The sequence below is a fragment of the Tribolium castaneum genome, chromosome 8 (genome assembly GCF_031307605.1).
Source record: "Tribolium castaneum strain GA2 chromosome 8, icTriCast1.1, whole genome shotgun sequence".
Classification (NCBI taxonomy): domain Eukaryota; kingdom Metazoa; phylum Arthropoda; class Insecta; order Coleoptera; family Tenebrionidae; genus Tribolium; species Tribolium castaneum.
Window position 1 is genome coordinate 1220541 of NC_087401.1, and position 7808 is coordinate 1228348.

A 7808-nucleotide genomic window follows, 5' to 3' on the forward strand; every position below is an offset into this window, starting at 1 on the left:
GATCATCTAAAGATTGTTGATAAAAACAGAAAAAAATTTAAAGTCGGAGATTTCGTAAGAATTAGCAAAGAAAAGATGTTATTTGAAAAAGGATATACACCCAATTGGTCAACGGAAATTTTTAAAATCAGTAAGATTAATCTAACCAATCCTGTAACATTTCTGCTAGAAGATAAAGAAGGTCAACCAATCAAAGGAGCTTTTTATATTTGGGAATTATCAAAAACTCAATATCCTGACGTCTATTTAGTTGAGAAAGTGATTCGACGTAAAGGAACTAAATTATTTGTGAAATGGTTAGGTTTACCAGATAATCAGAATAGTTGGATTGAAATGAAAGATATTACCTAATAAATAAGAAATATATATACGATATAATTATTTAACGTCTAATTTAGTTCCATTTAAGATGGCAACGAGTGTAGAACCTGTTATAAAAAAAGTGCTGCATTTTGAAAAAACCATAAGCGATATTCGATTACTAATGAAACTGGAACTACTGAAATTAGGACCGTGCCAGTTGATGGATATATTTCATAAATTACCGGAAACATATCAACAAGATCATGATATAAAGCTGAATCTACCATGTTTACAACATTATTATAACAGTTTTGACGAAGATCAGTTTGATGGTCCTCCTTCATCAATAAATAATTGTGTTTCGTGTATTTTAGATGATACAGGAAGCCAACAACAACAACAACAACAACAACAACAACCCACTGCGTTTCAAGTGTAATGCCTCTTTTGAACTCATCACTCATCTTGTTTGTTACTCTTATACAAAATGTGTTGTACGTGCAAAAACCGTTAGATGTTGTAGATATGTACATCGTCTTCACTAGTGAAAGTCCTAACAACACAAGATGGTCTCCTCTCTGGAAAAGTTTATTTTTCAACGATGTTGATTACCAATGGAAGAAGATGAATCTGGGTTATTTGAGCAATACTGCAATAGAAATATTTAAATATGAAAATGTTTCTATAGCAAACTCTGTAATATATTTTAAATTAAGACTAGTTTTTACCAATAGTAATTATATTGATACTGACTGGAAGAGACTTATACTTAATGATCATGATGTAGTTTCAATAAAAAATTGTTTTAATCATGTTCCTACCTTTTTAGCAATGTTTGGAATTGTTTGTACATGTTGGATCGTTTTTATGATGTTCATAGCGTTAGGTTTGGCTTAAAAACTGCAATTAAAAATTTATTTAGGTGTATGACTTTGTTAGTTTAAGTATGTAGTTTGTTTTATGTCTAATAAAAAATAATATTCATTCTGATTATTTTTGTTATCATATTTCCTGTCTAACGTTTTTTTCCTTAAAAACGTTAAATTTTTATCAGTTATATTTTGAATTTTTTGAATTTTTACGTAAGGAACCACAATATCCGGTTGCAAAGTTTATGGAATATAAAATCATATCGCATCAATGATTAATTCATTTCTACTTCGACTGTCCGTGTATGAAAGTAATCATGTTCAAGTGCTCTCAATGCGATAACAAGTTTACTCGCAAAGATGCTTTAACACGTCATGTAAAAAAACATAGTAAGTAAATACATTTTACGTTATAGAAATTGTTTTAATTAAGAGCATTTTTAAGGTGATAAATTATCTAAACTCACTTGCACCGGATGTAAAACGTCATTTACGAGATTTGATAACTATAGGCGTCATATTACAAATTCATCATTGTGTTCAATGGATTCGGATGATATGACTCCTAAAAAAGCCCGCCTGACAACTAGAACACCTTTACAAGGTATTTTTGTAAATATTCTTTATATTATTATTATTATAACTTGTTTTTGTTTTTAGAAGTTACTACTAACGCTCCATCATGTTCATTTCATCAATTTTGTGAAATATGCAATAGTCACTACAGAGGATCCAGATTAAACCATTTACGTTCTTTAAAACATAAAAGTGTCATCTCCGCCAAAATTAATGATGATGATGATTTCGTTGAAGAATATCAAGTTGCCTTCAAATCAAGAATTACCTCATACCGATTGAAAAATTCACAACTAGATGACTTGGAAGTGTGCAATTTTTTTGAAAGAAATCAAGATAAACTTATCACTTTAATAACTAGAAAACTGAGAGAATTTAACCAACTTAAAATTAATTTCGAACTTTTTGCTAAATATATTTTACCTTCTAAAGACATTATCGAAATCAAATCATTCAACACTAAAAATATCATCATTTCAATATCGACAAATATTAAGGTAGAACTGGAAGAAATATGTGGCGTCATAAAAAACAAAATGAGTGAATTCTTGGAAAAAGATAGTGGTAAGTAATATCAATTTTATTTATAAACATATTATTGTATTAAATTTTTTAGGTTGGATTTTAATGGAAATTTTGTTTTTGGAACTTAATATCAACAAATTCAATCCACTACGTGCATCAACATATATACCATTACCGAAGGACATAGCGAAGCGGAGAGCGGTTATCAATATTCATAATGATGATAATGAATGTTTCAAATGGTCTGTTTTGGCACACCTTCATTCAACTGAAGTAAATGTTAATCGACATCGAGTTGATGCTTATCGTGAGTTTGAAGAGGAATTAGATTTTACAGATATTTCATTTCCGGTTAAATTAACTGATATTTTTAAATTTGAAGCACTTAATAATATTAGTGTAAATGTCTATGGAACAGAGCAGCGTTTTGATCATGAAAAAGGTAAATGGGTATCAGATATTATAGGTCCCTTTTATTTAACTTCTAAGAAACGAGACATTCATGTAAATTTATTACTTATCGTAGACGATGAAAGAATGATCAAACATTACTGTCTGATAAGCAACATTTCTCGATTAATAAGTTCACAACTTTCCAAACATAATCATGCTAAATTTATATGTAACGGTTGTCTATTATTTTTTTCGAGTGAACAAAAATTAGTTAAACATCGTAAGTATGCTTGTAATGAAGTTGTCACTACATTACCAACTTCTGATCTGATTATAAATAAATTTGGTAAAGAAGTGCCTGGTAATGAATTAACATTTCAAAATTTTGATAAATCTCTTAAAGTTCCTTTTGTATTTTATTTCGATTTTGAATCTATTTTAAAACCTTTACGCAATGATAATTCAGCCGATAATATCCGTACAATTGTTACACATTTACATGAACCATATAGTTTCGGATATTACATAAAATGTGCATATAATGATAATTTATCAATTTATCGGACTTATCGAGGAAAAGATGCTCCTAAAATTTTTGTGAAATGGTTGCAAGATGATGTAAATAGACTTTATCACGATCACCTCAAACATATCGTACCACTTGAAATGACTCCGTTAGATGAATTGGTTTTTCAAATATCTACCCATTGTCATTTATGTAAAGAACCTTTCAAAACAGATTACGGAAGTCTAAATTGTGATAGAGTTCGTAATCATTGTCACTTAACAGGTGAATTTTTAGGACCTGCACATTCTATTTGTAATTTAAATTATAAGATTCCAAAATATATCCCTGTTTTTTGTCATAATTTAACTAATTATGATAGTCATTTATTTATTAAAGCTTTAGCAACAGAAAAGACCATCATTAATTGCATTGCTCAAACTAAAGAAAAGTATATTACATTTTCAAAAAAAATTTTAGTTGATAAGGTCATGAACACGACTACAAATACAGTTGACAATATTTTTATAACGCTTAGATTCGTAGATTCGTTCCGTTTCCTTTCTTTTTCATTAGATAAATTATCTCAGACTTTAACTTCTAATGAATGTCTAACCATTCGGAAACACTTTCCGGACGATAACCAATTTAATTTGATAAGACAAAAAGGTGTTTTTCCATATTCATATTTGGATTGTTTTAATAAGTTAGATGATACCAGTTTACCATTGATTCAACAATTTTATGATAATCTTAATAAAACTGATATCAGTGAACATGATTATGAGCGAGCACAGGAAGTCTGGAATCTATTTGATTGCAAAACGTTAGGTGATTATTCCGACATTTATTTAAAGTCTGATGTTTTGTTACTAACAGACATTTTTGAAAATTTCAGAAAGGTTTGTCTCAAAATTTATGAACTAGATCCAGCTCATTACTTAACAGCACCTTCATTAGGCTGGGATGCTATGTTAAAAATGACTGGAATTAAATTCGAATTGTTAACTGATATAGACATGGTACATTTCTTTCGAAAATCTATTAGAGGAGGACTTTGTCAATGTTCAAAACGTAAAGCAGTAGCAAATAATAAGTTTTTATCAAATCATGATCCTTCTAAACCAACTTCTTTTATAATGTACCTTGATGCAACCAACTTGTATGGAGCAGCAATGTCTGAATATTTACCTTATAGCGGTTTTCGATGGGAAGATCCTAATGAATTCAATGATAACCTAATTCTCAATTTGACAGATAACGCTGATGTAGGTTATATATTCGAAGTTGATTTAGAATATCCTTCTGAATTACATAATCTTCACAACGATTTACCATTTTGTCCTGAAAAATTTATTCCTCCCTCTAGTAAAACTGAGAAACTTTGCGCAACCTTGAACAATAAAGTACACTATGTTTTACATTATCGAAATTTAAGACAAGCTATACAAGGTGGTTTAAAATTAATTAATATTCACCGTGTTTTAAGTTTTAATCAATCACCATGGTTGAAAACATATATTGATTTAAATACAGAAATGCGTAACAAATCAAAAAACGCGTTAGAAAAAGATGTATTTAAATTAATGAATAATTCAGTTTTTGGTAAAACCATGGAATCAATTGATAAAAGAGTAAACGTGAAATTGGTAACATCATGGAATAATATAGGTAGAAAACCAGGTGCTGAAAGTTTAATTGCACGACCAAATTTTAAAAATTCATCTATCTTTACACCAAATTTTGTAGCTATTCAATTAGAGAACGAAAAAGTTTTCTACAATAAACCTCTGTATGTAGGTTTTACTATTCTAGATATCAGTAAAACTATTATGTATGATTTTTATTATAATTTCATAAAACTTAAATACGGTAACAATGCAACGCTTTTGTATACCGATACTGATAGTTTAGTAATTGAAATTTTTTGTGAAAATATTTATGATGATATTAAATCTAATATAGAGCGTTTTGATACTTCAAATTATAAAGCAGAAAATATTCATGGAATACCTGTATCGTCTTCTGTCATCGGGAAGATGAAAGATGAATATAAAGGACGTGTAATATCAGAATTTTTAGGAACAGGTGCTAAAGCATATTGTGTGGATGTTGAAGGTGAATTATCTAAAAAAGCTAAGGGTATTAAACACAATGTAATTACAAGTGAATTACATAAAATTGACTACCAAAACGCAGTTACTGTTCCAAACACTGAAATTATTAAAGAAATGAATATCTTTCGTTCGAAGCTTCATAACATTTACACAGAATTAAAGAAAAAAATTGCTTTATCTTTCAAAGATGATAAACGTTACATCTTAAACAATTCTGAAGGTAGAACATTATCTTGGGGTCATAAAAATATTCTTCCTCAAACTCAGGAATAATATTTAATTTGTATTGTAGTTATTGTATTATAATGTTTATGTATTATAATATGTATGTATGTATGTACTTATATTTAGATGTAATAAACAATTAAAGTAATTTATTGTTTTTATTATTATCCATTAACCAAATAGCTTATGTGAATTTGTTTCAGGTTTCCAAAATAGACAGCACTATCCACTCTACCTACCTGAGGTTCGACTCCCCATGGAAGGAACAACAACAACAACAACTTTTTTTGCATTATATTTTAAACAAATAACAAAATAAACTTGGTGCGCAACAGACAAGTTAGGCAAACAACATTACAAAAATAAAAAACTACATATACTAGGTTTTTTTTCCTTATCGATAAAATAATGACTTTCCTTTATTAGTTATTAGTGACAAGCGCGATGATTTTCTGATATTTTGCTTAACTCAATACAGCATGTATTGTATATATACTTCATGTATTCACAATTGCACATTTCAAAAATCATATATTCAAAATTTCACAACCCCAAAAACCAAAAATTTCACAACCCCAAAAAGCTACTACTACTACTACTACTACTTGTTTTCTTGGTTGCATATTCGCAAACGGGCGGGGGGTGTGTTTAAAAAAAAAAATGGAGGCCAGCGCCATCTTTGATTGACGGCTGCGCTGACGGCAGCGCCATCTAGCGAAAAGTTTGCAGACCGTGGCGCCATCTAACGTGAGAATTTAGGCGGAATTTGTGACGACATCGGCGCTACCAACATTACACCCAATATTAATTTTTAAATAAATTAAAATTTTGGCGCCATTTTTTTTAACAAACAAACATGGCCGACTAATTTCAAATATTAATTTTGAAATAATTTAAATTTGGCGCCAATTTACCATTAAACAAAAATGACCGCCGCCGACTTTCAAACTTCCAAGATGGCGACGATTATTATTATTATTATTATTATTATACTACATAAATATATTTGCATCATCACAAATGGCGTCAGTCGGCCGCAGGCCGGCTGACCAGCTGGTCGCAGGCCAGCGAGCTGCGATTACGCGCTTGCGTCTGCGGCTGACTGACACAATTTTCACACATGCGCAGTAGAGGGAGGTGGAGGTGGTTTTTGAACCGGCTATCTCTATCTACTTTTATGTTTTCTAAAAGTTTTTTCTATACTTTGGTCTTGATAAAAACAACGAAATCTCAAAAAACATTCGAAGATGCAAACGTTTGATGTAAACTGTTGTATGATAGAAAATGTCACAATAAAAACGTTTATTTTATTAATATTTGTTGTTTTAGTATACTTATAACTTTACCGATGTTTCATTATTGTACAATACTCTATTTTATAAATAAAATGCATTTCTAAATAGAAACAAATTTGATTCGTTTCGTTGCAATGCGTTGTCATCTATACGTTCTAACTATTAGCAACATTCACTGAAAACTATTTTTAAACTTATCAATTTTGTATTTCAATTTCAATTTCAATAGTTAGTTCTATCCACCTACGTAATACAAATTCTGTCACTTTACACAAACACAAAAATGTGTTATAGTGAAGAATATGTAGGTAGTTAGTTACCAACCTATACACGTTAAAATATACTTTGGTTTTATTTGTTTGCATCTTACTGTTTTGTTTTTCTTTACCTAAAGTAAAAACCAAAATTCAACTTGGAACCAAAATTATTATAGAAAAGAACAACAACAACAACAACAACAACAACAACAACAACAACAACAACAACAACAACAGATGACAATGTAGTTTACTTCTTTCGTTTATATGAGATGCTTTTTTTCAAGTGACACTTCACAAATTGTAAATTCTACTAAAACAGATATACCTAATGTCTGTTTGTCTCTTTCTCTCTCTCTCTTACACTCAGTAATAAATTGGTACTTTTTAATAAATTAATAATACCTAGATAATAGGAAACTCTTTCCTTCGATGTCGACAATGGCGCGCGCGTATAAAATAAAAATAATTATAACTTGGAAGATAATTTAAAAATTATCACTAAAATATTTTTATTTATTTGCCTACGCAATTAGATAGAAATTTGGTAGAAATCTATTTTTACTAATTTGGATGATTTTTGATATATGAACCGAATATTTGATTGCATGTTTCAACAATAACTAAGATTAAATTCTCGAAACGTTTTACGTGGCGTATCATAATCTATTTTGCATTTAGATTAAAAAAAAGTATGTAATGTTTTGGTTAAGCACAAACGTGTTTCTAACTGTTTTTTTTTG

At 29.6% G+C, this 7808-nt stretch overlaps 1 long non-coding RNA gene across 2 annotated transcripts; it reads left to right on the forward strand.

Annotated features, from left to right (window-relative positions):
- The first annotated feature begins 1275 nt into the window (after positions 1 to 1275).
- LOC135266968 (uncharacterized) lies at positions 1276 to 5892 on the forward strand. 2 transcript variants are annotated; one of them, XR_010335185.1, is made up of 5 exons: positions 1276 to 1562; positions 1618 to 1776; positions 1833 to 2312; positions 2365 to 2546; positions 5717 to 5892. It is a non-coding gene; the product is annotated as an uncharacterized LOC135266968 (long non-coding RNA). The 2 variants fall into 2 exon arrangements; XR_010335184.1 differs by lacking the exon at positions 5717 to 5892 and having other exon boundaries at positions 2365 to 5661.
- Positions 5893 to 7808: the final 1916 nt, after the last annotated feature.